Source organism: Mycteria americana, chromosome 3 (assembly GCF_035582795.1).
Source record: "Mycteria americana isolate JAX WOST 10 ecotype Jacksonville Zoo and Gardens chromosome 3, USCA_MyAme_1.0, whole genome shotgun sequence".
NCBI lineage: Eukaryota > Metazoa > Chordata > Aves > Ciconiiformes > Ciconiidae > Mycteria > Mycteria americana.
The window spans coordinates 14,440,081-14,454,212 of NC_134367.1; the positions used below are offsets into that span (position 1 = coordinate 14,440,081).

The window sequence follows — 14,132 nt, forward strand, 5'->3', positions numbered from 1 at the left end:
TTACACTGTGAGCAGCCTGTTAAGTTATGCATAATTATTCTTCTACAGTGCTGTAAACAGACAAGTACTTCACAATTTGTGGAAGAGTTTTTGAAGCACAATATCAAGTGTCATTTATAGGTAATAGCACTATCAGTCTTCAAAGTAGCTTATAAACACTGAGCAATAATGAGCATAGTCTGTGCCGCCATCTTGCAATACTGATACAATATAGTGCTTCCTAGGAAGAGTCAAGTGTCCATTTAAACAAGAACGGTGCTATTCAAAAAGTTTCTGTAGCTTTCCTTGAGGTATGTTGTTTTGTATTTGAGTTTGCATATGGTGTTTTGAAAATTCATCCTCATTCATTGATGCATTTTTTTTTATTTCTTTTGACAAGTCTCTTTTTGAAATGGTACAGCTTTACTTCTTATTCATTGCCTGTGATTAAAGCAGTTATATGGTAAAATCCAAACTAAATCAAAGAGGTGATGTACCAAAGTTTAGTAAAGCACCGATTGCCATTCCTACGAAGATACCTGAGTAAAAACAGCTCACAATTGAAATTTATGGGGCTTGCAAAATATGTTGGTTGTGAGGAATTAATTAATGTTTGTTAAATAGCCTGCTTTGAACCTAGGTCCACCTGCTGCAAGACACCTTTGATGAAAAAAAGATACCTTTTTTTAGTTTAGCTTTTTTAGACAGTCTTATTTTATAGAAAAAGCTATGGAGCCTTTTGAAAGGGTAAGTTGTAAGAATGAGGACAGAGATATTAGATTGAACTATTTCTACTCCAATTACCATTTAATAAGTGAAGTCTTATCAGTAGCACCATGTAGTTTATCTCTTACTGATATGATCTTTGACTAAATCTTTTGTTCCATCTTGGTAAAATACTGTATGTGACCATGATAAGCAGTGCATTCTAAGTTGTTTGCTAAAAAGAATATGCGCTGTGTTTAAGTACTACTCTTAAACAGTAGCTTTTGGAAACAGCTGTATGAGAAGATCCTGAGTGAGCAGCACACCAGGAAAAAGAAAAGGGAAAAAAAAAAAAAGCCCTGAATGCCCAGTAACAAAATAAGTACTCCTTCCCCCCCAAAAAAACCCAAACAAACAAAACCAAAAAAACAAACCCTCAGACTTAAATGCTCAGTTTCCACTGCAAAACAGCCATTGGTTTATATGTACATCTTAAATGCTGGTAATAAAGAATGGTTCCACTTCCAAGTTGCTTTCCTCAGTACCATACCAGTTGCTATCCATGGGAATAGATCTAGCCATGGTTTTTATTTTTGTGTTTCCCAAGAGCTCTGTTGGGGGGGAGAATTGATCTTAAACTTTTATGGCACAAACTTTTATGAAGATGATAAACTCAGTTGTAGATGTCATTCTATAGCAGATTGTCTTCCAGATCATGCCACTGGTGTCTTGCGTCACCTTTATCTTCTGACTGTTTCTCAAAACGGAAATGCATCCCTAGGTCCTTTAACTGTGTAATTCAAAGCTGTGCATTATTCTTAGAAGATAACTGAGTGTGTTTTTGTAGGTGAAGGTGTAGAACAGGGGGGAAAAAAGGATTGGTTATAAATCTTTACATCTTCAGTAAACATCTAAATCTGGCACTTCAGCCACATGCTTAGAAGGTGGGTCCTCGAGATCATAGAGCATATATTTCTGTTTAACAGCATGTGAGTCGCAGTAAATATGATTTCTCTAGTCCATTGAATCAAGTAGCCTGTCTGAAAACTCTAGCTGAATTTATAAGAAGCTGTATAGAAGCATGGAGAAGTCTGCACTTCCTAATGTCTACTTTAAAATAACATTGTATAAATCTTTCAAAACAGTACATGAGTACCTCTGGCATAATGGGAGAAATGTTCTCAGAATGAAAATGACAGATGTGTTATAAGTATAATGGGGAGTAGGGGGGAAAGTTCCTCTTCCACTGGCTAAGACAGACTTTTAGACTTGCTAGTTAGTCAAGAAAGACATTTTGAAGGAATGATTAAGTCTGTTAGATGAAAGCTTGATTTTTTTTTTTTTTTACTGTGACGTGAAATACTGATGGCTAATATCTGCACATCAAAACAGAATCATAAATTGCCAGAAATTGTCATTAACTTTTTTATTCGGTTGATGTCCAAAAGGATATCAGCTTGATAATTTCTCTTTCTCATGAAGTTATTACTTCGCTTTAAGGAGAAACAAAGAGATTTGGGTGCAAAATACTGCTTTAGTTTTGTACCAAAGACAATTTTGAATTTTAGTCGTTACAATAATATAAACATAATAGTTATAGTTTAGGGCATCCGAGCTATATTAGTTTCTTATCCTGAGGAAGACATTAAAGGAGCTCTACAATCAAATAAAACCACAGATAAAGGCTTGTAAGAATAATGCCAGACAGAAGAAGAGAACAAAATTTCCAGAAATGGACTGGCTGTGTAAGCATTGGTGTGAGGAGACTTCATTACCCTTGGAGAAGCTGTATTTATTTTTGGTTTCGGTGTGTACTGGGCCTGGCAGGGATGGGGTTAACTTTCTTCATAGCCTCCCCTATGGTGCTTTGCATTTGTGGCTAGAAGTGTTGATAACACACCAGTATTTTGGCTGTTGCTGAACCCTGCTTGCACAGCATTGAGACTGTCTTTCCCCTGCCACTCTGATTCACCGCTCACTACTTCCCAGTCTTGATGAATGAGAAGAAAAGCTGTACAGCTGAGCAAGAAATTTGCTGGATAATTTTTGCTGTTAACAGCTTATCTCCTCATTTGTCCTACCCTGGTGACCTGATAAATGACCAGAGTAAATATATCTGGGGGATTGTTTACTCTAGAAAGGAGTGAAAAAGTTTAATTACCCTAAAGTTAATTAATAGGTTATGTTCCTGTCCTCATGCTAATAATCTAATGCTGAGGTGTTTCTGTGGTTTTAGAGAGGAATATTTTACTGACCTTAGCTGGGGGGCAAGCTGCTTCTCGGAGCATCAAGCAACAGTTCTAAAATACTATTAAGTTGCAGAGGGGAATGGGAATTTGGCAATTAATAGCGGATGAGGAAAGTTGCTGTTACAGCAAATTCTTAGGTTTTTATTCCTTATCTGTTACTTTCATTCAAGAAAATGAATTTGATTCCTGTCCTTTTGTGCATTGCAACTGGCAATATGTTGAAATGGTAACCTCAGAGATTCTTCTTAGTGATGCTTTTGATGCAGCCTGGAGTTGGTGAAGAAGCTGGGAGTTCAGTTCCACAGAGTTAAGTAGCCTGATATAACTGGCTTTTGAGTCACTGTGTGAAAGGGTGCATTTATACAGTGAACTTGTGCTCTGTGCACTTAACCTGCTTCCCTTTTTCTGTTGCTTGCTGCTTAGGAAAGCCTCTATCAATCTCTCTGTAAGAGGCAGAATTAGGTCTGCTCTCACCTCACATAAATTCACTGTCTACAAGGTAGGGGTTTTTTTCTGGTTTTGTTGTTTTCTTCTCTCTGTTTATATCACAGCCTTTGTGTATTTTAGTTCCTGTGCTGTTTCTCTTTATTCCTCTCACTGTCAGACCATTGTTTCTGTCTATTCACATCTTCCTTTGCAGGACTGGATTTAGACTCTCTACACTGCTCTCACGACAATGGCATCTGTAGGCTTTAAGTGCGTTAAGTGGCTGTGACAAATACGTCATGTGTGTCTTAGTCTCTCTCATCTCCTTTCCCACAGGGGAAAAACAGCATGTGGAACAGTTTTTAAGTTGTTACATGCTGATATGTGTTTATCTTTTTTTGCATTAATGAAAGCAAGGTCAAAAGAAGAGTGCTTTGAACTTGGGACTGAATACGTAGAATTTTGTGTTGATCTTACGGGAGTTCATTCTGCAGGCTTGACCTGGCTCCCAAGGCAGTTCTGTTGCTTATTTGTATAAGGTTGACCTTAATTATAAATACAGTTATATTAAGCCAGAGAAGCAGAACTCTCAGCCATGGTCTTTATGCGACAGCTTTAGGTAATATTCTGAATGTAGGATGTTGAAAATAAAGACTTCGTTTGAACTGGAAATAAATACTGTATAAGAAGGCTATATACAGGAGGAGGGAGAGAGGCAGATCTTATGGGCTACCAGATGTATTACCCATGTTGTATGAGGTCTAATGGCTTTAACCTTACTACATGGCACTGTAGTGCAGCTAGAAGTTAAGTCTATACACGTGAGGTAATCTCTCATTGAAAATCAAATGCTTATTAAATGGTTGCATGTTGGTTTGTGTTTAATAATAATATCCTGTCACATTCCTAAATTATGAAATTAACTCACTAGAAATAATATATACATTTTTAGTCTCAAATTGGATTTGTGTACATGAAGTTTTACTGGAGTCTATTAACATTGACTGCAATACTGACAAACTGTGTCAGACAGTCTTGTTTCATTCTGTCTCGACATTCAGCTTTTTATCCATAAACTCAATGGGCTAGCACTAAGCCTGTGGTAGATGGTGAAATGGTAGTGCTCTTTATTGTTGGCTTATGATGGACTTAAAACATGACCTTCTTTACTTTTATTACTGTTTTGAGTCCTGATTCAAGCTGTTGGCTCCTCTTTGGCCCTTCTGTCTGTTTGGTTAGTGATGCTGAAAACAGGCAAATTTCCTTTGACAGTGTAATTTCTCCCTTTGCCTCACTGTTTGAATTTTCTGTTGTATGTTCTGCATCATGTTCAAGTTTCTTTGCTGGTCTTTATGTTGCTTCATTTGCTTTTCATGCTGCTGTTTATCCCTGGCACTTCTTATCTTTTTATATACCAGACTGTTTGCTTGTACATGTTCAGATACTATTAATCATTAATACTTGGGGGGGGGGGGGGAATCTGTCTCCTATCTCATTTGGTATATGCTTCTATTTTGAAGTCCAGTGCATATCTGATGGTTCCAAAAGGAAAATTGGGAGAGATGAGAGTATAACTCCTTGAATCTATGCTGCCCTATTCTCTCTTCCTTTGACCTTCCTGCATGTGTCTGACTGAGAGGAGAACCGGGGGAGGGAGGGCAGTACGGGACGGCACCACGAATGAGACGTTAACTGGCAGACTAAGAACTGATCTTTGGAGGTTTTCTTTTTTTCTTTTTTTAAAATACTAAAGTAGGCCAGACACCGTAGTCTTGATAAGTAGCATGACATTTGAATAATTCAAAGAGCTCAGTGTAATCAGAAAACTTAAATATTTATTGCTCATCCCTTCTCCAGGTCATTGATAAGAGCTTCTGAAAAAAAGTGGTCTCAAAACCTGCCCCTACAGGACTTGCTGCTGGCTCTCCCCTGTCTGAAAAGTGATCACTAAGCTCTCACCTCTCCTTTCACCAGGTTTCAGTTCATAAAAGTACCTTTCTTCCAATCCCTTGGCAACTTAAATTTCCTGACTGTACTTTGGTGGAGAAACTTGTCAAAGAATTATGGAAGGTCTGTATATATTTTGCCACAGGATTCCCTTTGTCCATGTGCTCATTGACACCCTCACAGCCCTCCAGCAAGCTAACAAAGTGGATTTCCCTTTACAGAGGCCACGCTGACTCTTTCCCACCAAGCTCTCTTAATGCATGTGCTCAGTGGTCTTATTCTTTGTTATAGAGTCTGCCATCTCACCAGGGATGGAAATCAGACTCCCTGGCCTGTGGTCCCTGTGAGGATCCCCTTGAGATCCATTTTTTAGATGGGACTTGCACTCTGGCACAGTGATTTTTTTTGTAACATTTGTTGATGCACTTTAGCCTGCCATTTAATGTAATTTCATGTTTGTGTTCCTTGAGAACTGAGGGGTGAAAAGCCATCTGGTCATGGTGGTGTGCAAGCACGTAACTTACCTAATTGGCCTGACACTTTCCAGGTATTTTCTTCTAACTGATCTAGCTCTTCTGAGCTCTCTCCCCCACATCTTCAGCAGTGAGGGCTGACACAAAGATCTCATTGATTTCTTCTGCTATGGACTTAGCAATGAGTGTCTCATACCTGTCACCAAGTGATCCCTACCACGTCTCTAGCTGGCTTCCTGATTTTGAGTGACTTTTCAGAACTTTTTGCCATCAGCTTTACCGTTCTTTATAAGACATTTTTCAGGTACTTTTTAACCCTTTTACTTTCCTCTTTGGCCTATCGCATTTTTTTAAATGAATTAATATCTAAGCTGACAAAAATTGAGAGATCACTAAATGCTGCTATGTTTGAAGGCTTAAAACTCAAGTAAGCTCTCCTGAACTAGCAGTCATTGTGAGTGTTTTTGAACATCTTCCAGTGTGATCCCTGAGTTAGTAATCCAGCAATTAGTGACACTGCAGTCAGATTGTGACAGCTATGTTCCTTTGGTTGAGGTGTATTTGATATAGGTAAGCCAGTATTTCACAGATCCTTGTGTTTCTTTGTTAAGCACACAACACTACAAAGCATCATCATTCTTAGTTGGGACCAAATAATATTTAGGTGACTCAGAAAAGAGCTATTGTTAAATAGTTGTTTGGTGTCTTGATCCCCCCCGCCCCCCCTCCCCCAGTTTTATTTCTTCAAGATAAATTGTGCTTAAGAAAAAGAGATGGTTACAGTGTTGCTTATTTTTATTTCTCAAGGGTTATATAAGCTATTCTGTTAAATCCTACTTCTGAAAGCAGAGCAAGTGTTGTTCTTGAGCCAGCTGTTCAGAAATACTCTTTTTGAAAAGAGGATCTTCAAACCAGCCTTTCATTCAGCGGAGGCTTGAGGTCTAGCTTGCCTGTGTTAGTCTGGAGACATATTTGTGGCTTTTCATGCAAGGGAGGTAGTTGGGATAAGTACTAATGCTTTCCTTTTTGCAAAGGATTTTATTCCTCTCTGGGAAACAGTATAAAGGTGACCAACAGCTGTTTGAAACAGTCTTTCCCTAGTCAATTGGCTTTATCTTTCTTTTACTTTCCTTTTCTGTGCTTCTGTAACTATTTTCTCCAGTCAGTGAGCATCATTAATTTTGCAAGCAGCCTCATTGACATTTTCTATAACATATTTCATCTTAGAACACAGAATATTTTAGCAACATTTTATTCATCTGGGTTGGCACTATAGGTGACTTTTCAAACAATGGTGAATTCCCTTCAAGTGAGAGAGCCGGCTCCTCCATCTCTTTGGGTTTTGGTGGGTGTTTTTGGTTCAGTGCATGGTTTGGTTGGTTTTTTCCTTTTCTTTTCTTTTCTTTTTTCTTTTTTTTTTTTTTCTTTTTTCCACTTCGGAGAGTTGAGGACAAATGCTAGATTGGCCTGAATAAATTTAGCCTAAGAAGCTATTGATGAAAATATGTATCACAGTAAGAGAAGGTGGTCACTGAGAAACTCATGCTTCTTCTCAGAAGTGCCTCTGGATTAGGATGAAAAAATATTTGACTTCTGGCATTTTAATAACTATCAGGGAAGAGGAAATTAGGTGTTTTGTTTTGTTATGTAGCTCATAGAATATTTAGTTTTCAAGCTTTAAATTAATAAGATATGGAAATATTTGCATGTATCCAGTCAAGTAACTGTACAAATTAAAAGGATACCATATTTTGCTTAGGAAACTAAAACATACTGTACTGAAGTTTTACAGTAGGAATATATGCTTGTCCCAAAGTCTGTGTATGTCTACAGCTGCTGCCATATAGATCAAGATTAAAGACATATTCTAGAAGAATAATCAATAATGTAATTTATTCAAAATCAAAACAGAATTATTTTTTTAGAGAAAAGGGAGATAGACAGAAGGTTAGGATAATTACCTAAACTGTGACATTATTTACTGAGAGTAATGCTTACTGCAAATGGGAAATGAATTATGTACTGTGAATTTAGTAAGTACTTTACTCAAAATTATGTAGTAATTTTCTATTTTCAGAGGTGTTCTTGCAGTTGACATTTTAACCTTTTATGTATCATGTGTTAGTTCCACTAAAACATCTTTCAGGTGAAACGACGAGATAAGATTTTTCTACCTAAATCTGACTTTTCAATATCTTACCCAATAAGAGAGAGTCTGTAAGAGAACACAAGGTACAAAAAAACTATCAAAACATTTTCTCTTGGGACAGATTATTCCTCAGTCTTACTGGAAGAGCTGATTAAAAACAAAGCAAAAAAGCATTTAAAACAGAGCACTAGAGCAATTTGTTCAACTGTTCAGACTCAAGTCATTTAACATAACTGTGGAAACAACTGCCTGGACAACTTTTCATCTTATTTTTATGTTTTATTACTTAACACCAGCCTCTTGCCTTTTTTTTTTTTTTTTTTTTCCCCTTGAGTAAGTACTGGCTTCTGTTTTGGAAACTATGTTGATTTAACTTATACCCAGTGGTTTTGTTAGGGCTTAAAGTCACTTTGTCACTGTTTCTTCTGCTGCTGGCTATTACAAGATCATGTGTTACTTTTGTAACCAAGTTTCATTATCTAGGAATTTACCTTAAAATATCTTCAGTGCAAATTGAAGGCAATTTCTAAAATATGCAGATACTGACATTCAGTAGTCTACAAATACCGCAGATATCCTGGTTAACTATATGATTTAATTTTGTGATGAGTGGCTGTTTCACATTAAAACAAAACGTATAGATGAAATCAAATTTGTTAACTGCATTTTCTTCCCAGTTTGGAGTATTCTGATAATTCTAGCCAGTGTTTGTGGTACCTCTGCAGATAGTTTAAAAAAACGTGCAGAACCTCTTTTTGAATAATAGGTGCTGTCCACTGGAGAGCCCAATTCTAATACTATCTTTAGTGTAATATCTGAAGCAGAAATAAAAACAACAGGTAATATTATTTTAAGGTTGTGTGCTAGCAACATCTGATTCATAATTCAAAACTAACAACTTAAATCTCAATCCTTTCTCATTCTGTCTCTTCTGGGGTCTTTGTTGGCAGAAAATATTCCCGAGATTCCACTTAGATCACATCTTTAATCATACCAGCATCTTGGGCAACCTTTTGTCCTTATAAGATCCAGTTAGTTTCCCAACATAATGATCTTGAAGCAGCAGCGGAGTATGCTGCCTTCCTATCACAGTGTTTCCATTTTCAACCATTACATTTCAGTGTTGCTTATTCGAAACCTGTATCATTCCCTCTATTAAAAAAAAAAACAAAACAAAAAAACAACCAACCAACCAAAAAAAAAAAAAAAAACAACAAAAAGAGATGTTTTTTTCTTTTTAGACTCCGGTTTTGAAATACAGTTTTCCAGCCTTTTGGGGATTTTGTATTCCCAACATATTTCTGTTCATAAAGCAACAAAGCACTTTTGCATGAAATGTCATTTATGATCATATGTTTGCAGTTTGAATTGTTACCGTATGTCCTTATTGCCTGATAGTGGAAGAAAGCAGGACTTTGGAAATAAAATTAATTTCTTCAGTTTCATTGAAATTGTGAGTGCTTATTTTAAACTGTTTACCTGTGTTTTCGTGTTCCTCTTTTAATTCACCAGCTCTTGGTTTTGGCTGGTTTTTTGTCATGAATTAGTTTATTCTAGTTTCACTGCAAATGCACATATTTTCTTTTCACTAATTTCCCTGGGAATTCAAATAACCCTTTTAAGTTAGTACTAGCCTTAAACCCCTAAGCAGACTAGGACTGTGAAGCTCTCAGTCACCTGTGTAATCTGCATTTTGTATAACATAAGTTGTGCCTGTATAACGTACGAGTTTGGGAGTGTTTTAAACTTGACCACTTTAAGTGAGAGCTAATAGTACTGGCTTTTAAACTGTGATCCAGGAGCACTTGTTTCATACAGCCATTCATCTGGAATGAAGTTTTAAAACATCCAGTTTCAGTTCCTGGCAAAAAGAGAAATCTGGATGAAGTCTGTGGTGAAGGTGAGAAAGGAAGCTAGGGAATTGGAGGCCACAGCTGCATTCCTGGATCTGCAAAATCCAGATCTACATTTTTGAGTACAGTATGAAATTGCTTTTTGCATCACCCATGTACAGTACTGTGGTGACAAGCATTTCTTAAGAGTATTGAAGAGGCTTCAAAATCATCATGCTTAAATATACTTGAGACATTGGACTATGTTACAAAAACTTCTGATAGATCATTTAAGATTATAAATCTGAAATAAAAAATTGTTCTAATATTGTCTGAGTGTATAAGACCTACCTATAGGTTTGATAATTTAAGATTTATTGCTCAGCTCATCTCTACTTCATTTTTTTGTTAGTTTATAACTAACAAACAGAATAGCTTGTAATTAACAGAATAAAGTGCAACTGTATTCTGACGCATCTTGTAGCTTATAAAAGATATTCTAGTAGGTATCTTTATATGTTGACTTGGTGTGGTTTCACTGATGGGTGATGGGATTTGCTGCTTCCTGTATCCATTTAAAAAATGGTTGTGAAAGCTGATTCTGGACAAATCAGCGTTGTCACCCAAGAATACATGTAGCTGCAGCAGTGGGAGGACAAAGAAAGTTGAGGTATCCTTGTACTTGAGTAGTGCGACAGTTCAGGTTTTATTTCTGAGATGTTCTGGTCTTCCATCTCAGCCATACGTTTTATCTTTTGCTTTGAGCAGCTCAGATGTGAGACAGCTGTGATCTGAGAGGTAGGCCACCCCAAATTTATACGGTGCTGTGTCTAAGGTAATGTACTCTTGACTCACAGCGTGACAACAGGTTCAGCTGAGGACAAGTGTCACTGATTTAATTACTGAAAAGCTGCCCTATGGAGGAATGGATTTTACTTCTTGAGTCAGCAGGCACGTTCAGGATTTTACTTCTTGAGTGAACTATTTCTTTCCTGTAAATCTTTTTTCCTGCTTTGGTACATGAGGAAAAGTGTAGCCTCTACATGCTTCTCTTCATTCTTTTTTTTCTTTTTTTCTCACTTCCCCTTTCATCGAATTTGTAGCACATTGAATCTCTTGCTACGGGGATTGTGGCAGTTGCTGCAAGGGTTAGGGAGAGCTCTCCTCTTCTCCCTGAAATGTAAGTGCTTTCCAGAGGTGTAGTTTGCTTTCCTTAGAAGCACTGGAGATGGGTAACAACTAGAGACAGGATAGCAATCAAGTGGAGCTGTGTCTGCAGCAGAAATTTTACACCCTGCTCCCTGCCATCTCTTGCTTTGCTCATGTGCTGTCATCTCCTAGTTTTGCTAACCATGAGGGTTTTGCTTGGTGTATGTGTTTTCCTCTGTAGCATGATCTGTTTCTTAGGATCACTTCAGATGGGTTAGAACAAATCTGGTGTTAGGAGGATCTGGGCACAACTGACGTGTCCTCTCGCCTTCCCATTCGGATTCCTGCGGCTCACTGTGGTTGCAGCTTTTGACCATTGCCAAAAGATTACAGTTCAAAAGGTGATGGAAATATTTTTGCAACTTTAATCCAGAAGGGTCCGAAATATCAGTTATGTATTCAGGGTGATTATGAACAGATTAGCCTCGATGATCCAAGTAGCTTTTCTCATCAGTGTTCCTAGTCATTTCTGTATTACAGTCTGAAGATCATTTACATTAAAAACAAAACCAAAAGAATAATATTCCTTTTTAGAACATTTTGAAATATTCTTGGCCTTAAAATAAGTAAACAAGCTAAATAGCCTTACAGTGATCTAATGTATTCTCAATGACGTGTTTACATGAGAGCCTTTTAGTATTTATCTCTTACCATAGCTGTAAAATTTTTGCCACTTACTGAGCAGGAGAGGAACAGGAGAAAAACTGACTCGTGACTGATGTGTATGGCTGAATTAAGTATTTTAAAGAGATTGGAAAGAAAAAAGACATAGCGATTTGCCAGGAAAAAAAAATCAAATTGAAGATTGTTTTAGGTATCAAGGTAAAGAAATTCCAAAATCAAAACCTCATCTCTTTTTAAAACCAGTGTTGTTTTTATAATATTACAGTGACATACAGATTCTGAAGGGCTTCACAGGTGTGACTCCCAGAGGATGGTCAAAGAGAAATACTTCTTTAAAACATCTAGTCAGGTGGACCCTGATCCCCAGCTGAGGCTTACTGGTAATGGCCGGTAGTGCAATACTGATGGTAACTTGTCCTGATCTGCGCTGATTAAATCACATCTAATAGCATGAAATTAAATTAGCTTTATGCTGAAGTGACGGGTGCTTTTTTCTTTGCTTTGTTTTGGGTTTTTTTTTTTTTTTTTAATTCCCAAGCAAAGCCCATGCCAGATCGTTTCACTATTGCCCAGACAACACTGTTACAGCACAAAACACAGTGCTAGTCCGATGGATGAGTAAAATGCATTGGCAGGCAGTTCACAAGGGATTTCCCTTGGCAGTGCTAGGGAGGCTCAAGAGTTAAGGGTGTAATACATTCGGGTCAGCTCTTGTGGCTTCTCTGGAAACTTACCCTATGTTTGCTGCTGTGTTCTATGTAAAGTATCCTTCCTGAATAATCAGGGAGGGGAAGCTGTGCTGTTCAAGCTTATGTCTAGAAGTACTGGAGGAGATACACCTTGCAAAATGAGGAGTTGGACACCTAGGCACAATTTCTAAGTTTCTGAAAGACTCTGAAAAGCCAACAGAGATAATAGTGTAGCAGAGGTTTAGTTTGTGTTTGTTTGGTTGGTTTTTCACAGATAACATTAGAAAGAGAACGTTAATATGACTTCTTACCTGTCTTATCTGTCAAACTTCATTTGTATTTACACAAATTGCCTTAGAGATTTTTTCTTTTAAGTGCCTGTTACAATTTTAAGAAAGTCAAAGAATTTGTAAACCCTATGAATGCTGCAGTAAGTCAGCCTTTACTGATTTTGCTAATTTCCTTTATGGGCAGCTACTATTACTAGCTAGTTATTATGGTCTTTTAAATTTAAAATTGTTAAGACTTTTTTGAATACTGGCAATACAGCTACAATGACCTTTCCATATTAGTGTTTGTTAGAACAGGTATCATGTCTAATTGAACTAGGTATGTAATGAATGTAGAAATATTTGTGCTTATCTTTTTTAAAAGATGTATTATTAAAAAAGCGAAGATGTGAATGAATTAATACTTAAAATTATGAAATAAAAAGTTCTATGCAGCTTGATACCAAACAGTTTAGGTCTTTATATTTTCTCATTGAGCTTGTGTTAAATGCCTAATAAATACTGTGCAAACAACATTATTGTTTAAGAAAACATTTTAAATCTGTAAAAGGATGATAAATCTGAGAGAAGGAAAACTGTGTGTGTTTCCAGTGAATGAGTTTTGCGAACAACAGTAACTTGGGAAAGATTATACATCAAAAAACCCTAGATCTCACATCAGATATCGGTATAGGCTCTTGCCTGAAGCTGGCTGTAGGATTTCTCTAATGTTTTTTTCTCTTTCCTCATATGTACATCCAAGGATCACACTGATCCTTTAAATAACATGTACATCAGATTATCTTCCACTTCCTTCTCTTTCCCTCCTCATACACTTTGTCATCATTATTATGTGTTGTGGTTCTACTGTATCACGCAATGGTCCTTGATCCAGGTTTTTTTATTTTATTTTTATTACAACTTGGTATTGAAATGAGGTAGAAGAGGTTCAGATAAGAAAAACAGTGAAACAGTACTGATGTGTAACAGTACAGTATGATAGAGAGCAGTCCTGCAGAACTGTAGACTTATTACAACTTTGTAGGTATTATTTGGCAAAAGTATCAGCAGGAAAACGATTAAGCTGATTAGATAGCCTTAAGGTGTTCCTTTGAAGCATGAACAGGCAGCATGGAAGATTGCACATGGATGCTCTTAGGGAAATGTAACAAATGGGGAATAAAGGGTGGTGCTAGTGATAGGTGTTATTTGAGAGGGTGACAACTTGGCCAGAATATTACGGTTGGAAGTGACTTTTTTAAAAAATTCTTTTTAAAAAAAGAATTTCACATTTAAAGATGATTGGCTGATGTATTGAAGACAAGGGTGGACCAAAAATAAAATGGTTTTAATCTACCTGTGTTAGTAATTAGTATTATTTTAAGTTATTGTTGTAAATACTCAAGTTTAGTTCTACCTTAAGGTGAAAAATTATGTGCTTTTCAGGAAGCTTATTAAAACTGTTATCTTTTCATCTTCAGAAGCCATTTCTCAAGGAAAAGTTCTGGCATATTTGTTTGAAAATACTTTCAAGATTGTCTTTGTGTACTTTGAACAATCTGGTGGGCTGTGCACTGGAAG

At 36.9% G+C, this 14,132-nt stretch overlaps 1 protein-coding gene across 3 annotated transcripts in view; it reads left to right on the forward strand.

Annotated features, from left to right (window-relative positions):
* The window catches only part of NBAS (NBAS subunit of NRZ tethering complex), a 181,970-nt gene that overhangs the window by 90,738 nt on the left and 77,100 nt on the right, over window positions 1–14,132 (forward strand). The gene's annotated exons all lie outside the window — the stretch shown is intronic.